This window comes from Ascaphus truei, chromosome 8, assembly GCF_040206685.1.
Source record: "Ascaphus truei isolate aAscTru1 chromosome 8, aAscTru1.hap1, whole genome shotgun sequence".
Taxonomy (NCBI): Eukaryota; Metazoa; Chordata; class Amphibia; order Anura; family Ascaphidae; genus Ascaphus; species Ascaphus truei.
This window is the reverse complement of record NC_134490.1, coordinates 68,419,601-68,444,513: the sequence shown is the minus strand read 5'-3', so window position 1 is coordinate 68,444,513 and position 24,913 is coordinate 68,419,601. Positions and strand designations below refer to the sequence as shown.

The following is a 24,913-nucleotide window of genomic DNA, read 5'->3' as shown; positions in this document are numbered from 1 at the left end:
GGGCCTTACATAGCCATTCTTTTATTTGATGTCCAAATAACGGTCTTCTTACAAAGCAGTAAAGGACTTTTTATTTACCCACTGAGGCTAACCATCTCCGTAATATTATATGTTGCATGTTTGACTCTGGCTGCCTCTCTTGTAATTTATATGGTTCAGCAATTTTAGGGAACGTTTTCTTTGCAGAGATTATGTGAGTCTCCAATTTCCTTCCTTGTTTTAACTTTATATGGCAGAGATGAGTTTGGAAAAGTAGAATTTAAAGTATTTTCCTTTTCACTTAGGCAACTAGTTGAATTGAGTGAGATCATTCTTGATCCATTGTCATTGCTATCCCCAAACTTAACATGGCTCGTAAGACCGGAATCTTAAAAGATGAGGAGAAGAACCGGAGTGAGTTCTAGGTGTAGCTAACTCTTGCTTCTATTGGAATCTGTGTTGGCATAAATTAAGGTCCGATTTATTATTGTGTTGATAGAGTACATAAAATAATTTGATGTTTTATAAACATTGTTGACAGCATAGACACTTACATGATTAGAAATAGTTCAATTTGCTTGGTAATTAGCTAAGGTTTTTGACAACCCCATTCTTTCCCCCTCAAATATGAATCTAATTTACAATATTATAAATGTGCAAATCCCGACCTTATTGACCTTAAAAATGCGTGGCTTCAGTTCATGCCAGGGTCTTTTATACTCTGTGTGAATTTGGGCGAACCAACTTATCTCCTGAGAATAGGGGGGTTAAACCTGTTCATAGAAAACAACAACCAAGCTATGTATTAGTAATTAAAGTACCGTATTCTATTTGCATTCATTCCCATATTTGCTAATCCCTTGGTAAATTAGAATAGCTCGACCTGAGGAAGAGAGGAGAACTCTCGAAAGCTTGTCTTATAATATCAATTGTAAATCCAAATAAAAAAAGGTATCACCTAATACTGAATTACTAATCCCTTGGTCATACTTAAAATCTCCTATGGCTGGGGTTCCACGAGGAGAATCCCAGGGCATACTTAAACATGAAATGTATTCCTGATACAGTATGTATTCTAATTGTAAAATGCCCTTATTTCTCTTTCTTCTATTAACCCAGCACCCCAGTACTCCGCATTCTGGTCTCATCACATAAAAAGAAACATTTATTTTGAAGAAAAATACTCGCATACATAAATAGTAAAAAATGGTGGTGACGTTCCTATAAATTAGAATATCTTCAAAGATGTTTGTGTAGTTTTCTGTTAATGAGCGGAATCCTTGTATTTTATCTTGGTATCATGGTGTTAAACCTTCTCTCCTTCATCTTGGTGTTATCCCTCTCACATCTTTTTGGTGTAATCCCTCTGTCCTCCTCCTGGTGTAATCCTTCTGTTCTCCTGTTCTCTCTCTAGCTACCCCCTGCTAGATATTTATCCAGATAATATCCCTTAGTCAGCTCTTGCTATCTAATTATATTACCATATAAGGTCCTTCAGCTTCAAACTGATGTCATATCTGATAAGAACTGCCCACTCCTCTATACAGAGAATAACCTAATATGGCATTTCTTCTGGAAAGATCCAACCTAATGCCATAGCCTCTTCCGGTTGCATCAGCTCTAACCACAGTTGTCTATAATCACTGAAATGTCACCCATAGGGCTACTCAACAGAGAACTCACAACTGCACTATAACTAAATACCATCCCAATGTGACTCAATCTTTCATAAGATACCAATTTCAATATACGAATGTCAGATGCGATATAATATGTAAGTAAAGAAAGAACCGTTGCAAATATACTGTATACTCTGCATTTCGTCTTCATACTGGATTCATATATATTACAATATAATATCATTGAACTGGATTTCTTACACTAGTAAAATATCTTCATTTAAAGCAGCATTTCCTTTTGGCGTTTGTTGTTGTTTTTGTTTCAATAAATGCAGCAGTTCCTTACATTTACGGCAATACAATTATCTAAGCTGTCGATCGATCGGTGAAGACCCTGCTTCCCAGGGCACACAATATGGCCGCCTACCTTAAAAGAAGTGCTGTGGCGAGCTAAATGGTTGCTGTAGCAAGCCAATGACGCTTAGTGCATTTAAAAGAATTAAAAAGGGCATAAAGAGTGGGGGGGTGAGGGGGTTGCAGTAAGTATTATCTCATGCTACACAACTGATTTCTTTAAAAGAAATGCATATGATTTTGAAAGAAATGCTGCTTTAAAAGAGAAAAACAATGACTAAAATGCGTCTTCTACCAAACGAGATCATATAGAACGCTTGAAGCACCCAGCAACAACTCATTCTATATAATGAGCAGCGAGTGGAGATTAATATCTGCCACAGAGCAACGCCCGGTGAAAGTAAAATGCACCATTGCAGAAAACAAAGTACAATATGCTGCCTCCTTTTCGGAATCCCTAAGTACTTGAGTTATATGTTTGAATGTGTAAAATGAGTCCATGAAAATGTGAGCACAGCTTTATTAGATTTGCTTGAGGATTGCATAGTGGAAACTCCGTGATGGTACGTGTAGGCAACTTTCTTTTTGGATGGAAGAAATGATGTTGAATACTTTTGGGTGAGTTCATTTGTGGGTTTTTGTTGTGCTGCCTCAGATGAGAGGATTTTAAGCAGTCTGGAAATGTAATACTGGTTATTTGTCGCTGTAATAAAAGGGAGAGTGGGGGGGTTAGGGTTAAGTGGAGACATTTTTTGCTGGCCTGAGTGTTTTGATTTATGGAGCAGGTGCTGTAGAAATGAAATAACTAAACATAAATCATTAGAAAGAAACATGCAACCCACAAATTGCTCTCATTTTCGAACAGTCAAATGGACTAAAGGTCTTACTGTTTTGTTTTTTTTTTGTTTGTTTTTTCAAATCTAGATTAATTTCACAATTCTCTCTTTGTAAAAAGGCATCAAAGTAATTTGGGAGATTATATTCCCTAAATCCCCCCCGGTCTCCTCTTACCTTATATTGTGAATCAGATCCAGTAACCAATTAATCAGGGCTCGAGAATAACACAGATTTGCCTGGTTTTTGTATTTGTTCCCTTTTCATTGCATTGCCAAGACAGATATTGGGTTACAAGCAGTAAAGAAATTACTCCTCACACATTGCCTTTGATAGAATTATGCCACTTATTTGCTCCCAAAGGCCCGTGTGCTATATGATGTGAAGCTATCTTCTCCATAAAGGGGAACATTTAAAATACATTTGTTTGACTGGTTCTTAGGGGTAGATTCACAGGAGGCCGTTAAGTATTTATCGACCTGCTAAATCATGTTTGCGGAGATCCGTTATGACTTGGCATCCTGTAAAGGCGCATAGCGTTACAATGTCTTCGCGTTAACCTGAAAAATAGTGGGTCACTAACTTTTAATGGCCGCCTATGCATCTCCTATTCTAATGAGCAGTTTACCTAACGCAGATCCTCAGACCTCCTCCATTCATATTAGCGCATTGAAATAACGCAACGATAATTAGGCCACATCAAAACCAACCATTACTCACATCCAGACCAGGATTGGCATAGCGTTATGTCAGGAAAAGACCTACAAGGAAAAAGGGCAGGTGTTAAGTGGTGAGAGAAAATTATAACAGTGCTCTAAGGAGGTGATTACAGTGAAAAATAATGTGACTTAGACAGTGATATTAAATACAATATTGTGCAAATTAGTGCAATAAGTGATATATAAAAAATATGCTGCTCAAAAACCCTTTAAAGGATGGTCCACAGGAATCCTTCTTGCTGGAACGTGTGGAAATTGAAGGGGAGCGCAACTTGTTCAGTGGTGAATATGTGAAATAAAAAATAGATACAGTAGTGCAACACAGTCTCTTAAAATGTATTTCCAAATCAGTAGATTTCTAGATTCAGAACTCACATTCTTACGGAAATAAACAGTCATGTAACCCAAACTTGGGTAGGTGATAGTGTGGTATATTTGTGTGGATCTTCTCTCCCTCTGTATCTCAGGATTCTTGGGGGCAGTGGGATATCCCTCAGAATGGGATAATGGCAGCCGTATACATCGGAGAAAACGGAAAGCCAAACATAGTGTGTACCATAAAAAACAACTTTTAATCTATAAAAGACCATATAGGTGTATGCTTACATTGATAAAAAGTATACTGGACACATAGGAATTGGGAGGCAGAGTTCGCTCCATATGGGTAGCAGCCCTTCTTGCAAACTCCTTTTATCCACTGATATCCTGTGAGTAGACAAGACATACTAGCCACGAAACCATCACGTGCCTTATTAACTTTTTCCCCTACATCTACACTTATTTGTGTGTTCTCTTGTCTTTTCTTCCCTTACATGCTCCCCCTGGATTGTTTGAGAATTATCACACATCTTGGAACCCGTGAAACAGGTCCCACCAGAGGGTTTGAGCTGGGTTATCAGACGTATATTTTTTATATCTCTTTTATGTTCACTGTGTGTAATTTATATTAGTTCTACACCTTTATTAATTTAATTTAAGTTGATCGCGCCTTTATATTCACTTTTTCACTACCAGATGGCCATAGTGTGCACATGTACGACAGGGCGGCCGATTTTTGCGCGACAAATTAATTTGATTTTGTTGCGTGATGGCTGGGTCACGTGAACAGTTCAGCCAATGAGGGCGAACCAGCTCTGTGACATCGTGGCCACTCCTCTTCGTCGTGTCTCCCCATAGGCCACAAATCGCCTGTGCAGCAGGCGCGTGCGACACCATGCGCTCCGTTGCGTGCGCGCGCACACCTAGTATAGCCTCGGCCTAAGAACCAGCCTCTTCTGCTACCAAGTGATGTCACATGATGTTGTTACATAAGGATGGGCAAGAGAACACGTGAAGTCATCACGTGACACCATAACGTGATGTCGCTTGGCAGCAGGAGGAGATGATTACTCCAGTGGCGACGAGGCCCCGCACGCACACTGCACCAGGCCCCACTATACTCCCAGCCGGCCCTGCTCACACTGACCAGAACAAATGCTCACACACTGATCAGCACACACACACACACTGACCATCACAAACTCTCACACACCCTGGCCAGTACACTCACACACCCTGGCCAGTACACTCACACACACTGGCAATCGGGGACTCGCAGACACACACTGACTAGCACAGACTCACAATGATCAGCGCAAACTCACACACCCTAACCAGAAAACACTCATACTGACCAGAACAAATTCTCATACACTGACCAACACACACACGGACCATCACAAACTCTCACACACTGGCAATCAGGGACTCATGGACACACACTGACCAACACAGACATTGACCAGCACCAAAACTTACACACTGACCAATACGCACAAACACATATTGACCAGCACAGACACACACGGACACAGGGACAAGCACAGACTCACACTTCCCACACATGGTGACTAGCACTAATTCAAACACACACAAAGATTAACACACAGACAAACTGACCTACACACACTAGCATGCAGGAACCAACAGGGAGGGTTCCTCCCTGGACCAGCCCAGAGGAGCAACCACATGAGATCTGGCTGCTCACAGGCTCCCTCTACGGCCAGATCTGTGACTGAAGTTTCCTCTCTTCCTTGGAGTTGCCAGCCCTAATCTTCAAAATCAGACCGACCCGAGGGACAATTGCCCGCCTGCCCCCCAGGCTAGCCCACCCCTGGTCGCCTGGGCAGAAAGGTTAGCCAGCTTGCACTTGCCGTCTGCCCAGCACTTTTTTAAGCATGACCACAGGGCATTAATTCTCTGTATTGTATTGTATGTCTTTATTTATATAGCGCCATAAATGTACATAGCGCTTCACAGTAGTAATACATATCATATAAATAACAAATAATATAAATAACAGATCATGGGAATAAGTGCTTCAGACATACTGTAAAAGTAACATTAAGGAAGGAGTCCCTGCTCCGAGGAGCTTACAATCTAATTACTCTGCAGAGTGTTGCCCCAAATCTGCTGCTTCTCGGCCGTGCTGCTGCAGGAGCATAAAAGACCCTAACCGTTTGGAATGGTTATCAACCACTTCATTGATGAGCATCTCCAACTCCTCATCAATAAATTTGAGGCTGTGAAGCCGGAGCAGATCCAGCAGTAGAGGTAGAAGCCTACTCGGCCATGTCAGCACTTGAGCTGTCTAGCTGATATGGCGGTGTTATTCAGTTTGTAAGGTGTATTTATTTATTTGAAATTGCAACATGCTCATAGGTGTTATGTATGGTCACGCGTCACTAACGCATGTGTGCTAATTGGATTGCACATTATATTTTTTCAACCCAATGCACATGTGCAGTGTATTGTTTAAAGCATCTCAGCACTACCATAATCCCTGTTCACACAAGTAACCTCGCAATGGTCGTTTTATTAACGGACATCATTTTTGCATCTCATTAGCTTTTGATGATACCCGTTAAACTGAGGAAAAATAACGCGTTACCTGTTTTGGCAACGATCGCTATTAGCGCAAAAGTGATGGGCTCCTGAGGATCAACCCCTTAAATCCTTCGGAACGAGGGTAAGAATGAATGGAAGCCTATGTTAGAATCTGGTGCAATATGACACAGTGTATATAAATAGACACAGCACAGGAGTGACCCAATTCCCCTTGCTACTTATATTTGATGAATGGCATGTGATTTCAACTTCTTTTTGATGAATTACACACGGTGTGAGGCAAGTGCCTTCATAAAGCAATGCTGCCGAAATCCAAGACAATGACCCGAGGCGAGTGTGTGCTAATCACAGGGAAATTAAACTCTTCTTCTGCAGTAATAACTTGGTGCTATTCATGAAGAAACTTCCCACCATGATTAGCATTTGAGAAAAAGATTTTAAATTGTCGTAAATCACAGAGTATTCATTTAAAGATGCTGGCCATCCTAAAACCAAAATAAACATGGTGACATATAAGGCAGTGGTGCGCAAACGGGGGGGAGGGGGGGCGCGAGACTTGAGTGCGGGGGAGGGGCGCGGGGTTTACAGGGGCCATGCGTGCTTCCCGAAGGCACTTAAATTAAGTGCCAGGAGAGCTGCAGGGCCTCTGTAAACCTAACTTACCTTGGCTCTGGCGGCACCATGGCAACGTATGGCAACGTGACGTCATGGAGCCGACGCCGAAACAGGGGTGAGGGGGGGGGGGGGGGGCGCGGAGGTGAGAGGACCGCCGGCAGGAGGGCACAGGGAAAAAAAGTTTGCGCCCCCCTGATATTAGGGATTACATTTTGGGTTTTGATTTCTTATTTGTAAAATTATTTTACACTTGTGACAACTGTGTGCTCATTTGCATGTAATTTCCCAGAATCCCTGGCTGCAGTGTAAGCACTGTATGCTAAGAGATAATGGGGAAAGGCAGGGTTGCAGACCTGTCTGATGCATGTGAATGTGCTACCAAGCAATATTTTTATTTGCTGTAAATTATTTTCGTAACCAATTTTTTCTGACAAGCCGTGTAGCTGATGCACATTAATTATTCATTTACCGGGTTCTCACTTTCTTAATTTCCAAAGAAACCAGATGATTAAATTTTATTTAACGAGCCAATTACACAAACTACTGCCTGGTCACATGATCTTCCCCACAGAACTTTGCATCTTTGCTCCTCTTCTGCTGCACTGACAGCCATTTACTGAACCTCCAAGCCGAATCTTCACCGATTGATCACAGGAGAACGGATCGATCAGCAACTTAGCTAATTACTTATCATTGTGTGGATTGTATTTATGCCCATATTAAAGGGAATTTTTTTTTAATCGGGTGCTTGGACTACTGCGTTAACATGCACTGACATCCCACAAAAGAGAATAATTAGGTGAAGTCCATCCATCTCAGGATTCAGGTTGGTAAGCTTTTTAATTAATATATATATTTTTTTTAAATGCAATTCTGATAGGTATTTGATGTAAAACATACTTAAATTAGATGTAACCCATGTAATTTCACTTCACCTTTAATACAAAAACAGGCATTGATATCTCAGGATTGACTCCTTTTTGAAGGTGCCTATTAGCCGTGTCAATTAACTGGGAAATCTGCCGGATCAGGTATTTTTAGTGACTTAAGAAAACATGTGACAAGTCTCTCTGTTGCCCGAAGTCTACTTTCTCTAATTCTAATTATTCTCTTTCGGGTGGGACTTTATTAAACCTCCAATGTATTACAGTGCAGTGCTGGCCCATTTGTCAGTGACCGGATCACTATAAAACAGAGACTCTCGTCTTGCAGTCGGAAAGCACAGCTCCAGATCTATCATGGCACCAATCCAGACTGGTTGGGTTGTAAGGAAAATAGAAACTTTCAGGATCAAAACGGTTAAATATGCCGAATTGTAAAAATGGAGAGAAAATGCTGGAGGCCAATGTGGCACTTCTAACAAAACAGGAAAACAGGTGGTTTGGTGAATTTACTTTTGTAGAACCAGCTGTACACATTCCATAACACTCTTCTTAATGTGTGTTGCTTATTGTACAAATGTTGCTGATTGTGGGGTGTGTTCACTAACAACAATAAATGACTTCTGTGGGTAGATGCTCCTCTGGGCCTCTCGTCAATATATATTTTTGGAGAATTAGATTTCCATAAGTGGTTTATCCACTGGCTCCTGGCATATGGTACTTGTATTACAGGTGGTACGCAAGGAAATTAAAGATGACATGCTATGGTGCCATGACTTAAAAGTATGTATTGCTTATGAGCTGTGTATCTGATCTAACCACTGCTGAACTAGTAAACACATCTAGCTTATTATGTTTTTATAATCTATAAACTGTATAATAATATATAGACACATATACTTTTGGCACATGAGTATCATGCGGATAGTAAAAAAAAAAAAAAAGCGCTATTATCCAACACTACACAACTGATTTCTTTAAAAAAAAAAAAAACACATCCGATTTTCAATGAAATGCTGCTTTAAAAAGAAAAGCATGTACTAAAATTAGTCTTCTACTGTACAAAACAAGATTTAAAGAGAATATACAGCGCTTGGAGCGCCCAGCAACAACTTATTCTATAACTTGTGGAAATGTGTGCTTTTTTTTTTATTGTAGTAGAGAAAAATGCAAAGTTTGAAACTGCTGGGTTCCTCAATTCGGTTACTAGGAGAAAAGTATCAAATAAGTGCAATAAGATATCCTAGTTATAATGACAGAAGAATTAATGATCGGAAATGTAGTAATTAATGACCGCACTTGGTTGATGCTGTTATGTGATCCTGCCCTCTTGATAAATGACCTTTTCCTTGTGTTGGAACCTCCATTGACACTTGCAGGAGTAGTACTATCAATGCCTTACTTCAAGCTCTATTTACTAAGGCAATTTTAAAACAAAATTGTAGCAAAGAACGCCTTTTTTTGTGTCCTTTAGCGTCAGTGTATCAAGCTTTGGTCCATGTGTGTCATCTTGTGATTTGAGGAGTGTCAGAAGGGCGCACATATTAGGAGTTGTGCGTCACCTTAGCTCCCCATAGTTTGCACGAAACATTCACCAGATTTAAGGCGGCGTCAGGTTTCGTCCTAACATCCTGCCTCTGGTGCACAAAAGGGTTTCTACAGTACATTTGACACGGCTGTGCACTGAAAAATGGGGCACCGAAAAATGACCCATTTTCTCCGGTCCGACTCTGCCTGTGGTTACTTTGCAGATTAGTGCGGATGAGAAAGCAAAGGCATAGATACCAGATTGTGCAGGTACAATGATCTGGATGCTGCTGGCAGTCTTCAATTTTGACATTTCCTAAATGCTTTTAGGTTCTAAGGGAGAAAGGGCTTTTGTGTGAATTAAGAACCCACCGATTTAAGTTAACACAGTGGGATAAACAGATTAGCTGTAACGTGTTGCAATAAAACGGTCTATTATATAATGGTGCGCGCATTTGTGGTGGGGGATGGTGGCAGAGGATACTCTTTCATGTGAACCAAAATGAAAAGCTTGAATGCCCAGAATGGTCAAATAAAGGCCAGGTTTAGGCAGCAGCCGGGGCCTCCTTCCTTCATCTGCTTTCCATTACATCGCAGCCTTTAAATTGAAAAGGGAAAGAATGGGAGTAATTACTCGGTCGGGGAAGAAAAAGAAAATCTTGCCTTTCAGCCGGGCAGAGCCTGGGAAAGCTTCATTGTGTCCAACGAACTGACAATAAGCACAACCCAACGGGGCTGTGAATCCTTTGAAGTAAACCCTCACTGAATACAACACATTTCTCATTTTATATCTGCGATAAAGATTAACGACTTGCTGTGTTAGGAAAGCATTGAAGGGCACACGTGTCCGTTACAATATATATTTCCCCCTAATAATAACAGTTAGATATTTAAGGAAATAAATATATATTTTTTTTTCTGCGAGAAATGATAGTAGATTAATTCAGTACTTATATATTACATGTATATCACTATAATTAGCACCTGTAACATTGTAATCCCCCTGTACCTTCTGTTTCCACTTACTCTTCCTTATAGATTGCATGCTCTTTGGGGCAGGGCCCTCCTTTCCACTGTAACAATGTTAATATTTGTTATTGTTTTCGTCTATTGTACTTCACTACGGAATATGTTGGCACGTTATAAATAAATGAGAATAATAATACTGTTGGAATCATTCGTGGTTAACACAGTAATACAATGGGTAAAATAAATGAACCCGTTATTACTAATTGGGAATAGAATTTCCTAGTCGGAAAGAACACATCCCACTCTCTCAGGGTCCTGTTAAAGCTGCAGACCAAGAAATATCCTACATGTGTTTTTTTTTTATTTATTTATTTTTTAATAAATCAGCTCTATACTATGAGAAAATACTTGTAGCATTGAAAAGAAAAAAAAAACAACAACTCTGAATGACATTTTCAATGTATTATAATGTAACAAGCATTTTTTGTTTCTATAGCAACCATTTACAAAGTCACATCCCCTTCCTCTTCTGAAACAGGCTATGGCGCACCCCTTTTTGAGCCCTGCCCTCTCTCTAGCAGTGCCCCAATTGTATCTAGTGATTGCCTGGTCACATGATCTAGAACTTTGCATCTTTGGTCCTCTTCTGCTGCACTGACAGCTACAGTATTTAGTGAACCCCGAGCTGAATCTTAGGCTGCGTCCATAGGACTGCAGCCGTGCGGAGGCTGAGGGAAAGCGGGTGCTTTCCCTGGCCTTGGTCCGCGCGCCGTCAGGGTGGGGGGGGGACGGGCTGTGACGTCACTATCTTTTGAAAAAGACCTACGCTTCTGCACGCTTGCGGAAGCGTGCGCGAGCCCCTGCTAAAGCCGCTCTCATTGCGGCTGCAGGGGCTCACTGAGAAGCATCAGCACGGGTCAGCGCTTAGGCGCTGACCCTGGACGCAGCCTTAGCTGATCGATCACAGGAGAACGGATCGATCTGCAATTTGGCTAATTACTCATCATTGTGTGGATTGTATTGATGCTCATATTAAAGGGGGAAAAATAAACGACAACTTGGAACTGCTTTAAATGTTTTCAGGAAACGTCTCACTTGTGCTATAGAAGCTATCCACTCCTAAATCAGAAATGACATCTGTTGTAATAGAAACTTACAACTAGAAAATGAGTAACTAATTTCTGGCAAATGTCTCTGATTTTGTATTTTGAGTTGCCGGAGGCCATGTGTGTAAGAAAATATGCTTTTCTCTGTCTGGCCTCTTTGTCTCCCAGTTAAAGGGGCAGCCCAATGAAGTTTCAGTGTAACTGGTTTCCTTTAAAAAGATGAAATCACCTTTAGAGTAAGTGCTTTACATTTGTATATTGTGAATGAACATGATTTGTATTTCCAGGAACACTGAATTCTAGTTACTTATTTTGTATCTGTTTGATTAATGATGACTTCATAATTAGTTTGCAAACAAATAAAAGAGCTTGGAGAACAGACACATAGCCTTATCACCAGAAGAGATTATATAAAGATAGTAAAAACCCTCCAAAGCATTTGTTTACCATGTGGGGATCACAGGGCTGCTGTGGTCTCTCCCCCCCCCCCCCCCCTCAATTTTGGCTCCTAAAAATCCCACAGTCCATCAACCTGTCGGTGAGTGCGTGTGCCAGTGTGCCAGTGTGTATTTGTGATACACAAACTGACACCCAGACACAGCACATGCGGAACTCCTCCCCCTACCTTCATTGGGGGTGGGGGGGGGGGGCAGAGTCCTGGACCTCTCTGCCACTCCCGCCCGTCACGTGCCTTTCCCACTTATCTCCCTTCTCTTTCCCGACTTCACACTGAGCGGCACAGTGCTGACTGACTGTCAGTCACAGCTGCCGCCGGTCACGGTGCGTCTGATCCAGTTTGGATGTCTGGCAGCACTGCGGCTCAGCACAGGTGCCAGGGACAATATTTTAGGCACCTGGGAAAATTCCATCCCTGGTCTCCGCGTTAACTTTAATGGACTTTATTGGTGAGGCAAAACTATGATAACTCTTTATTTGCATATCAGTAGCATATTTTTACCACTAACGTCCATTATAGTTAACACTATGCTCCTTACGTGAGCAAACATGACTTAACATTGTTCTTGTCCATGGAGGATACACCGTTATTCTTAACGTGACATTGTTAGGTTAACGTCACGTTGTGTGATTGACAGAGGTTGGGGGATATGGGCCCATGTTGGATCAGCTATCAAAGATATCACAAAATAGGCCCTGTTGTTATTTGTCATCATTGGTATATGGTATCTTTGGATGATGAAACCAATAAGCTGCCGCTTGGACCCTCACGCAGCCAAAGCCGGCAGTGCATTACAGGCCAGTCTCGTGCATTACAGGCCAGTCTCGTGCATTACAGGCCAGTCTCGTGCATTACAGGCCAGTCTCGTGCATTACAGGCCAGTCTCGTGCATTACAGGCCAGTCTCGTGCATTACAGGCCAGTCTCGTGCATTACAGGCCAGTCTCGTGCATTACAGGCCAGTCTCGTGCATTACAGGCCAGTCTCGTGCATTACAGGCCAGTCTCGTGCATTACAGGCCAGTCTCGTGCAGGAGTGTAATGGTTAACCAGGATTTATTTATAAAATGTTTTACCAGGAAGTAATTCAATGAGAGTTACCTCTCGTTTTCAAGTGTGTCCTGGGCACAGAGTTATAACAATACATGGTTACATTAAAAGAACAGGGATATACAGTCAATTCACAGACATCTCATGGACATATACAGTAAAGTTGGAAAATTGGGTACAGGGGATAAAGGGCTTGTGAGTTTCTACAGTTGAACTTAAAGGAGCAATCCATGCAATATCCTACATGTGTATAATATATATATATTGAATTCCAGCGCTTCTCCCTATGCTAAATGTATACAAATGTAAAATAGTGGTGCCCAGAAGAAGCATATATATAATCACATGTAGGATATTGCATGGATTGCTCCGTGTGTGTGTGTGTGTGTGTGTGTGTGTATGTATGTATATATATATATATATATATGTATATATATACATTCCATACATACATTACATACATACATTACATACATACATACATGGAGCAATCCATGCAATATCCTACATGTGATTATATATATGCTTCTTGTGGGCACCACTATTTTACATATACACACACACTTACACACACACACTTACACACACACACTTACACACACACACTTACACATACATACACACACACACACATACACACACACATACACACACACATACACACACACACACACACACACACACACACACACACGGGCAGACAGAGAGGGCAGACAGACAGAGAGGGGGTGGGTGACAAACTGGGGGGTGAATGGGTGGGGAGGAGTTGACTGACTGGGTGTGGAGGGGGTGACTGATTGGGGGGGTACCTCTGGTGTCCTACACACACACACACACACACACACACACACACACACACACACACACACACACACACTCCCATACACTCCCATACACTCCCATACACACACACACACACACACACACACACACACACACACACACACACACACACACACACACTCCCATACACTCCCATACACTCCCATACACACACACACACTCCCATACACACTCCCATACACACACACACTCCCATACACTCCCATACATTCTCTCACACACACACTCTCCCCCCCCCCCCACACACACCCTCTCATACACAGTCTCCCATACACACACACAGTCTCCCATACACACACACAGTCTCCCATACACACACACAGTCTCCCATACACACACACAGTCTCCCATACACACACACAGTCTCCCATACACACACACAGTCTCCCATACACACACACAGTCTCCCATACACACACACACACACACACACACACACACACACACACACACTCTTCCCCCCCACACTCTTCCCCCCCACACACACTCTCCCTCCCCACACACACTCTCCCTCCCCACACACACTCTCCCCCCCACACACACACTCTCCCCCCCCACACACACACACACTCTCCCCCCCACACACACACACACACTCTCCCCCCCACACACGGGAGGGAGAGAGGAAAGGCCGCGACCAGCACCACCACCACGCTCCCATCTCCTACCCCCCCATCTCCCACCCCGCGCGGGCAGCCACAGGAACCTGGGGGGAAGCGGGGACCGGGGGGGGAACACCCCTGCTACCATCTCCTGACCTGCGGGCAGCCACGGGGACCGGGGGGGGGAAATGGGGACCGGGGTGGGGGGAGGGGGGGTGGGGAAGAGAGGAATACCCCCGCTACCATCTCCCACCCCGCGGGCAGACAGGGATGGGGGTGAAGCGGGGCCCGGGGCTGAAGGGGGGAACTCCCTCGCTACCTTCTCCCACCCCGCGGGCAGACACGGGGACCGGGGGAAACGGGGAACACCCCCGCTATCATCTCCTGCCCCACAAACCAGTTCAGGGGGAGAGGAGGGGGGTTCACAAGGTAGCGGGCCGCGGGATGCAATGGAGTACTAACCTCTTCAAGCAGCAGAAATTAAGAGGGTGCGTCTGCGTGGCCTGAGCCTGGATGAAAAAAAAAAACAATCTTGGCAGCCCGCCAAATCCTGTCAGCCAATCAACCGCGTGCGCTGCTTGGGCGGCCATGAGGAGGTTGCCACGAGGTCAAATCCACTCGTGCGGGGGAGTAGGTTTGTCGAACACTGCATATACATATACATACATATAAAAAATTGGCTCTGTAGTTTTTTTTTAATTTAATTTTTTAAAATTTAACTCAATGCAATTTTTAAGGAGTTTTAATATAATGAGCATCCTTTGATTTCTATAGTCAGCTTTAGCCCACCTCCCCAGCAGTGCAAGATATGTTACATTTTCCTTTTTGTGATTATTTGTTGCCAATATTCCCAGCAGTTTGAGTTGCAAACTGTAACAATAGATAATGTTCTCTTCGTAATATAAGAATACATTGTAGCTGCTGAGTTACTGATTGATTGAAACTGAAAAGCAGCCATTTGGTGAACCCAGGGAAGCAGGATCTTTGCTGATTGATCACGAATCGATCGGTAGCTTAGGTAATTAGTTTTCAATACAGATAATCAAAGGCTGCATATATTAAAACAAACAATGGCTTTTTTAAAAGTGCCTCTTTAAGACACCTGCGGTGGTTTTGGGCTCCGATAATGACTGTAACCTTATTGCCTCTGTGTTGGTAGATCATTTTTCCACCCGTTTTGTTCCCGAGGAACGTTTTCTTGCTCTCGAAGTTGTTTCCTCACTAATTAAATTGTGTTTCAATTTGGAATTCTTTGCGCCGGTCTCCTCCCTTATTCATCTCCTCAGTGTTTGTGGTTTTCACTACATGTCCTTGCAGCCCACACATAGTTTTCTGGAGCCAAGTGCGCTTTTATTAATCTGCAGTGAAAGGAGGCGATAAACATGGCTTTTCTGCTGAAGGATTGCCATTGTCCTGGGAACAGAGATTGCAGTGTGATGGTACAGGGCGGCCCTGAGTGCCCACTACTCTGTGTTTCTCCAGTTACCGTTCCTATCACTTTTCAGAGGGAAGGGGAATGGTTTAGGAATGGGCTCTCTTCATTTAAAAGTATTCATATTGTATAACATTTTGTAAAATCTGGTCCTCGGTGCGCCACGGGTCTAGAATCTCTCAATATGGCACAGTGCCACTGCTTTTTAAGGGACTTTTAGCTCTGACTGGGAAACATCATTGGAAATGGGTTATGTGATTTTCTGTAGTGTTTTAGGAGGTTCTCGATGCCAGTCCTCAAGACCCCCAACAGAATTGAGCCACCTCTGCTGAAGCAGGGATATCCTGAAAACCTGACCTGTTGGGGGTCTTGATGACAGGATTTGAGAGCCCCTCTGCACAAGTCAGCACAGCACTCAGCGTTAATCACTGACACCGATAATGAGAAACAGGCTTTCCACTTTGAGATGGCCTATGTCACAATGGTATAGGGTTATTCTTATCATATGTTTTGTGAATAAATAGTGGGTTTTTTTTTTGCATAACTGGCTGCCTCTCCATGCATTTTCTATACACCATTTTAAAGAGGCAATCCAGGTGCTTTCTATTTAACATTAATTTATATAAATAATTTCCCCAGAGGATTGAAGCAGGGGGGTCTCTGGAGCTGAACCCAATACATTTCAGATCCTGGGACCCCCGATAGCACTGCCGGTTTCCAGTTTAGCTTTAAGTCCCTGGTCACACACGGCCAATAGGAAAGCTAGCAGGGCTCACATCAGCAGCGCAGCCAGGGTTCGTGCATTTGTATCCCCCCAAGAATTGCTGTCATGCTTACATAGACCCGCACTGCTCCCACCTGCAATGAAACTGATTGCTGTGGGAGAGAGCGGGGCCTCTGTAAGAGAGCAGCCCTCCTCCATCCGCACGGCGGCATCACGTGACGTCGTCATGACGACCCGATGTTGCACCGAGGCGCGTTGCCATAACAACACGTCACCACGTGTTGTCGCTGCATCACAAGACCGCACATTGCCATGGCAACGCGTCAATACGTCATGATGCTGTCACTGCACCTCCCAATTAGATGTTCCCATTGCGCCCCTGGTTGACATTATGGCAGCGTTTCAAAGCTCCCGTGCCCAGCGGACCAATAGGAAGCAGTGACATCATCAGGTTTGGCTTCCTATTGGTCCGTGTGACACAGGAGCTTCAAACCTGAGAGCCTACTTGGGAGGTAAGAATCTCCGGAAATAGTGGGTCCCCGGAGCTTAAATTAATGGGGTAGCTCCGGAAACCTCCTGCTTCAAAACTATATTAAAAAAAAAACACTATGAAAAACACAGTTTTCTGTTTTGCACTGCGCCTTTAAATCCCAGCTAGCTCAGCCAGAGCGGCTACCGGCACCTGTACGGAGGTAAGTATCTCCAGAAGCAGGTGGTCCCCTGGAGCTGAAATGAATGGAGTTCAGTTCTGGAGACCCCCCTGCTTCCATCCTATGTTAAAATATATATATATATTTTTTTAAACCCACTTGGATTGCTTCTTTAAAGGGGAAAGCATGTTCCTAATGAAACTCTCCGTGATTAATGCTGAGCGCTGCGCTGACTGGTTAAGGTGCTCAGAGTGTATGAACATTCTCTAATATATCCATGACCTGCTTCAGCACGCGAGCACCGCTACTATTGATGGATTTCTGCTCCACCATTATATCTGTATGATATGTTCTGTGGTAACCTTGATGCGTTTAACCTACTACAACTTAGCTAATTACTTTAGAGCAGCTGTCCGTGCGACTCGCAATCTATTTAATGCTTCTGGTAACCTTGAGCCCGTATTGAACCCTGCTGTTTAGTATCTTTGTGCCATTTTCATGTCCCAGTGCCACATGGATGGATTAAAAATGGCTGCCATGAGGTTGCCATAGAAACCGCAGAAGCCAAGTAGATTTCTGAACAAAAAAAAGAACACAAAGTTGCATCATAATATGAGTTTTCTTGTAAATGCATTTGGGGTTTGTTTAGGTTGCTATATCTTAAATTCATGCATGTTTTTTTTTTTTAATGGTTATTTTTGTACATACGGTTGAATCGGGGGGTCTCCGGAGCTGAACCTCATTATTTTTAGCTCCGGGGACCCCCTGCTTCCGGAGATACAGACCTCTGGAACAGGTGCAGGAATCTCTGCAAAGTTTAAAGATCCTGCGTCATGAGGGCCAAAAGGAAGCCAGTCATGATGACATCACGGCTTCCTATTGGCCCGCAGGGCGCGGGAGCTTTGAAACTCCGCCATTACTTGATCCCTGCTAGCCGAACGGAGCAGCTACCGGTGCCCCCTACGGAGGTATGTGTCCCCGGAGGGTCCCGGAGCTGAAATGAATGGGGTTCAGCTCCGGGAACCGCCTCCTTCAAACCTATGTTAAAAAAAATAAAACAAATCACTAAAAAAAGTCGCCCGTTGGATTGCCGCTTTAAGGAATATATCTATCTTCTAATAACAAAGGGTGTGAACTTTCACTGGTGTTTTTCGTTTGTCGGATTTGCGTAAAAAAAAATAATATTGAAAAAAATAAGCAGAAAATGTAATTTTACCAGGAATCTGGGGATGGGCTTTTATAAGGTTGTGGCTCAAATTTTGCTGAGATTAAAAAAAATGGTTACGAAGTTTGACATCTGAACAAATGTTACATTTTGCTGGTCTGGATTTTGACCTCAAAAACCTGCTAATCTTCACTAATAACTGTAATCTGAGGATTTTTCCAACATATTTCCTCATTTCATCCTCTCATCTTACTTTGTGTTGCCGTCTTCGTCTTTTGATGTCTCTTGGAATCTATACGGGTACCATCTTTGTCCAACAATGGTCATTCCTTCTTACGATTGTCTGGCCACTGCCATTTACATTTCTTCACCCTTGTGATGGCCACCAGCACAAAAACGGGGCAAGACTACCGCACTATTGTACCTGCTGGCGCGTGCCCGCAGGTGTATATAGACATATGTATGTGAGGTCTCACAAGCTCATGGGCAAACTATTTTTATGAAGAAATCTCATGTTCGTCCATTAAAAGGCGTTGCTACAGCGTCCCCTCTGTGTATCCATCTTCCCTGTATAGTAATTTTGCAAAGCGTTGCACATAAAGTTGGTGCCACATAAAAAAAATTTGATACATACAACATACTAAATTAACTGAAATAAATATGAGGATTTAAAACAAAAACTTTCCTGCAAGTGCCTTTCAGAATTTTTTTAAAATCATATCTGTGTCAGTTTTTTTTTTATAAAAACATGCAGTATACCTGCTGGAATGAATCGGTCTCCCCAGTGAATCTTTGTTTCCTTGACAATTAACAGAAATCTTAACCATCGCCAACATTTATTTTCTCCCCATCGTTTCACATTTACAGTATAGCAGTACGCAGCACATAGGATTGTAACAGGCACAGTCCCTGCCCAGGTGAGGACCTGACGCCAGGAATTGATGGTTCCCCTTCTTCACACTCGGTGTCGCTGCCTTTACTCACTGAGCCACTACATCAGCCCCAAATAGATGTGGATCATATTAACTCAAAGCCCCCCCAAATTTAGACTACGTAATGCAAGTATGAGAGATGCAGCCATCGCTGGCAAGAAGCATGTTGGGAAATATTTTTTTAACTTTCTTTTCTCCATCTTCGGCAGCATAAATAATTAATATTTTGCGATGAGGTAAAAGTGACAGCTTCACAGCACTGGGAAGATGAGATAATAACAGATCTTGGCATAATGCGTAATTACTGCCATATGTAATGATATGCATTTAGTCTGGTTTTAGTATTTCTAAGGACAGTCTTGAAGGGCAGGGAACATATTTCTAGACAATAGCATCTTCTAATGTAAATTTCTGAAAATGAGTATGCTGCAATAGTTAACCGGAGTCCCAAAATATGTTTCAAAATGAGCCTTTATTTTATTGATTGTAATTACTCCTGTCTCCTTTCTCCATTAACCATATTATTTGGAATTTGTGTTTAGTAATCTGCATTTCTGTGTTTGTTAAAACCTTTTGCTTGCGACTGCTGCAAAAGTCCTGTTCATTATTGTATAGATCTGGCTGAACCCATGTCACTATCTGCGATAATACTGTATGTTGTGATACTTGGCACTGATTACATCTCAGGGCCTTCTTTAATATGCTTTAAAGCTAATTCTCTGGGTCTTGGAAGTCTTTGAACTCCATTTATTTGACTGATGTGGTCCCGGCCTTCCCTGACACGGAGAAACAGCTTCATAGCATATTGATTAAGGCCCCTAATATTTTTAAATATTTGGGATTATACTGTGATATCACAATACTATGTTCAGTGGCACGTGTGTGTGTGTGTGTGTGTGTGTGTGTGTGTGTGTGTGTGTGTGTGTGTGTGTGTAAATTAAGTAAAATATATGTAATCTATAGCTATCTCTATTATATATCATCTGAGCTTCTATTATCAACGGGGCTAGGACTGCGGCTAACTCTGGAGGGACATAATGTATTTTGTTTCTTCAATGCTGTTGTTTATGTAGCAGGGTCCCCCCTGGCCCTCCTCACCTGCGCAGAGTAGCGGGTACCCCCGCACCGTATCATGCATTTGCAGGGGCTTCCGGCGACATCAGTGATAGGGCGCCGCCATCTTGTGCGCAGTCGAGCATGCGCAGTGCGCGTTTGCAGTCGCGGCGGCCATTACACCTAGCGCGGGAAAGTGTAGGGAGGCAGGAAGGACCCCTAGAAGTCGCACATGCGCAGTTAGGGCAATGCGGCGGCCATTGCAGGTTTGCACAGGCTCCATGGAGAGTAGCGGCGGCCATTATAGTGCGCACACGCGGCCCCAATGTTAAAGAGGGCCATAAAGGACTACAATTCCCAGCAGCCTCTGGGGGCTGCACTTTCACCTTGGTCACAGGCAGCCAGACAGCCAAAAGAGCTTGCAACTTCTCCTGTTGGAGAAGGATACATTGTTGTGTGCAGAGTCAGGAAGCAGACTGTGAAGCACATGAGTTAGGCCTGGGACATAGTGCCCCAAACAGTGCGGAGGCGCGCTGAGGTTCAGGGAAAGCGGTGCTTTCCCTGGCCTTACACAGCGCGCCGTCAGGGAGCGGGACGGGGGCGGGCCAGTGACGTCACAGAGCTGGTTCGGTGAGCGCCAAATTTCCAAACTGTGTGAGACACACGCTTCCGCAAGCGTGCGGAAGCGTGCATGAGCCCCTGCTAAAGCCGCTCTCATTGAGGCTGCAGGGGCTCAGTTTCGAGCAGCAGCACGGGTCAGCGCATAAGCGCTGACCATGCCCGAGGCCTTAGTCAGGCAAAGGAGACAGTGGGGGAAGGAAGGGGGGCAGAGAGCTGCGAGCTTCTGCCCTAGGCCAGAAATCCCCAGGCTAGAGCTGAGGCCCTGACTCCCCACTAGTGAGGGTGGGTGTTCATAGGGACAGGCCCTTAGGTAAGGACCCTGTGCCCCTTCAGCTGTGTAGTTCCTTAGAGCAGGGAGAGACCCTGTGCAGTTCCTTAGAGCAGGGAGCGACCCTGTGCAGTTCCTTAGAGCAGGGAGAGACCCTGTGCAGTTCCTTAGAGCAGGGAGAGACCCTGTGCAGTTCCTTAGAGCAGGGAGAAACCCTGTGCAGTTCCTTAAAGCAAGGAGAGACCCTGTGCAGTTCCTTAAAGCAGGGAGAGACCCTGTGTAGTTCCTTAGTGCAGGGACCCAGTGAAAGGGTTTGCTGCATGTTCCTGTAAGCTGTGTTGCTGATCCAGAGACTGTCCTTACGGTGGGACGTCCGGCGGGACCCCATCCCACGCGGAGGTACAGATCAGCGCTGGACCAAGCGGCGCCGGTAGACCCTTTGCGAAGACCCCCAGGTGTAGAGACACCTGGGCAGGTATTTACAACCTTCCACACGTGCACCAACTTTACCTTGCTCCTCACATGTGACAGGCCTGTTCACACACTTGGGTGGGCTTGGACTCTTTGGACGCGGGGTTGGGAAGGGGGTGTAAGGGTATAGCCCAGTTAGGGGCTAAGAAGGTATAGCCCATTTAGGGGCAAGGTTATAGCTGCCAGCTAGTGGCAGAGGGTAACACGGCTGTGTTGCTATACAGTATGATGTGATGTTATTGTGTTATTTGCCCATATAGTAAACCTGTGTTATATATACCTTGGTGTATGTGGTTCATATATGTGGGTCCTACACGCCTAGAATCCTACACGCCTAGAATCTACACGCCTAGATTCCTGCACAGGTGGAGCCGCTGTAATTAGAAGATCGTTCCAGAGGATTCACCCCAGGCTCTCACTAGCAGAGGCTCAGACCTCCTGCGAGCCTGACAGGTATATTGCACCACACCTGGTAACATATAGGTTCCCCCTCACATACACTCTATATGCGATTGGGTGGGGGAATACCCGTTACATTTATATACTGTCTGTGTGCACCTGACTGGCTGCTACACAGCCCAGTCACTGCTAGATATATACCACTACATTGGTTCCTGTGCTTGGCAAAATAATGTTCTGGGGATGGAAACTGGAGGAGAGACGAAGACTTGGTGAAAAACAGAACATACAGTACATGTAAGGAGAAAGTCTGGGATACAGGCAGAGGCGGAACTAGGTATTTTGGCACCCGGGGCAAGTTTCACCAGCTGTGCCCCTTTGCCCCCAACTGATAGTTGACATTCGGGGGCATATTCTCAGGGTTCAGAGATTGTCATTCCGTGCGATCTGACCTGGAAGTGATCAGTTATATCAGCACTGGAACTGAGAGAGTCCTCCAGGGGAAACCTTCCCCAAAACGGCGCCCAAGTCTTGGGTCCTGCAACGTAATTGCAACTAAACGCAACCCTATGGGCCGTTTTTCGACGCCTGAATGCGTTATCCAACGCTCACCGCCACTGATTAACATGGGACTCACATTACAACGGTTTCACTATCCAACGCTACTCCCAGAGATAACCGAGGACTGCCTGTATAGTATACATTTAAAGTGATGGGATTTTAATATATAGACATTTGTATGCAACACTAAAACAAATAGTTGGGCATATTTTCTATATAACAAAGGATGACAGTGTATAGGTCACACAGCCTGCACTGCTAAGACATCAGGATGCTTCTGTTTTAAACCACCATATTTATAGCCAATAATCAGGCTACGTATAGCATCTTTTATTCTCGTTTAACATAGTTGTACAGCTTCTATACTGTATTTGTCGCTCTTTTATTGTAAGTATCTTAGATCGGGTATTAGAAATGGTAAAGTAAAAAAGGATGAAATGTATTTATTTTAGTGTTACTCCTGGCCCAAAGGGGTGCAATAGTATTATGACTGGCCCCCTAAATAAGTCTGCTATCCAATGACTTTGATATTTATTTGATATTTAATTAACCCTAGTCCTACATTCCATTCAGATAACCCATGGCTGCCTGTTATCAGAATCAGGCTTCCAACTAGAACCCCCCCTCCCCCCCACCCCCCTTCTGTTCCTTTTCTCCTCTGAGCCAGGGACGGGACATTTCCAGGCAGTGGGCAGGACATACAATGAATGTTCAGAGGCGAGGAAAGCCATGACAAAGGGGGAGTGACCGAGCTGTTAGGGAGGAGAGTAACATTTTGAAACTTAATCAGTTTAACAGGAACCTGACCCAGCAGTGTTCTGACTGCTATCTGGAGAGCGTTTTTATATATCAAGGAAGAAAGGAAATTGTGGATAAGCAAAACGATATAGCAAAGCTTCCTCATTGTCAGCATATTTTGAAGTCTTTGGGACAAATTTAACACCATGGATAGAGACAGGCAAGGTAAGCCAGAATCTGTGTGTGTGAGGAGCCAACATGAGGGCTAGAGAGATTAAGGAAAGAGTGTGAAGAATGAATGAGGCCAGTGTGAGAGAAGCCTGCTGAAATGGCTGCATTTCCCCTCTGGATCTCTGGTCATCTCAGACACAGATTTTGCAGGATGTTTATGTTGGATTCTTACACACTGAGACTTTTTACATAAACCCAACAGCTTTTAGGAAAGAAGACAGACAAAGAAAGTCTCTTTCAAACAGCTGTGCTTGGGAAATCTGACGCGGCGCATTTTTATTTAGGGTTTATAATATTAGAAAGTACTTTTCTCTCCCTGTCTTCTCTATCAGGGGTTCACTGAGCATCTCCATTATTTTGATCCCTTTCGTGGGTCGGTCTATTTAACTTGTGAAACTATTGGAACAAGAGATAATCGTAGGAAAATGCAGATTTGCCATGCAATCTACATCACTTCAACGTGTTTCATTCTTGAATGTAAAGTCGTAAATGTTTACGGCTACAGGGACATTGAATGGTATCCAACATCTTGTAACTGAAATCGCACACAGGCATCTAATGTAGTTCCATAAAGGCTATAGCTTATATGGCTGATGAGCTGGAGAAACGACACGGTGCGGCTTGTCTTCAAGCAGAATATAGCCTGTGTCGTATGGAATCAATAAAGCCTGGCTCACATGTCATACTTCTGTTTTCTATGATTTTCAAAAAGAAATATCAGGAAACCAATGAAGGTTGTTTTGTTTAAAGCACATACTGTAGCCTTTGCAGTGATGAATGAAGCAATATATCTTCAAATTCATAGGTTACAGTGATCCATTCTAGACTGACCCAGCAATCCAGATGTGTGGGAACGCCATTTACTCATTTGACTTAATCGCTCTCACATACTGTACACACATACCGCCCTCCTAAACTCATTGAGATCCAAGTATATCATGAGATTTCTACTTCTAATTAGCTTACCATGATCAGAACGATGCCCTGAGCGTTACCCCTTCACAGTTTATTTTACTTTTCAGCAGTGAAGAAATAGAGGTCATTCATGAAGGCGAAAAAACTGTCACACAAGAAAATGGGGCATTTTTCATACCTTTTGCCAAATAGAAGTTGCAATCGTTACAGGAAAAAGAATACCAAAAATGAGTTTCTTTAAATAGGTGGCATACAAAATATGTTTGAGTTTTGTGGCACTCCCAGCTCATCAATATATACAAACCCCATTGGCT

The 24,913-nt window shown here is 43.6% G+C and overlaps 1 protein-coding gene and 1 long non-coding RNA gene across 8 annotated transcripts in view; one reads left to right on the top strand and one right to left on the bottom strand.

The window, feature by feature from the left end:
* LZTS2 (leucine zipper tumor suppressor 2) overlaps positions 1-24,913 on the top strand; it is a 123,094-nt gene that overhangs the window by 62,027 nt on the left and 36,154 nt on the right. For 2 of the 6 annotated variants that reach the window (XM_075612459.1, XM_075612464.1), the window contains exon 3: positions 6,392-6,512. The exons of 3 other annotated variants lie outside the window; for them this stretch is intronic. The gene's annotated coding sequence lies outside the window, so the exon portion shown is untranslated. Of the gene's footprint in view, positions 1-6,391; positions 6,513-23,484; positions 23,679-24,913 lie in introns of those variants that run through there. One more of the 6 variants, XM_075612463.1, reaches the window with a different exon arrangement.
* On the bottom strand, positions 1,093-24,888 carry LOC142501896 (uncharacterized). Of its 2 annotated transcripts, XR_012803597.1 has the most exons (4): positions 24,778-24,888; positions 14,902-15,085; positions 3,507-3,547; positions 1,093-2,655 (listed from the first exon to the last, which is right to left on the bottom strand). It is a non-coding gene; the product is annotated as an uncharacterized LOC142501896 (long non-coding RNA). The 2 variants fall into 2 exon arrangements; XR_012803598.1 differs by lacking the exons at positions 14,902-15,085; positions 24,778-24,888 and adding an exon at positions 4,112-4,834.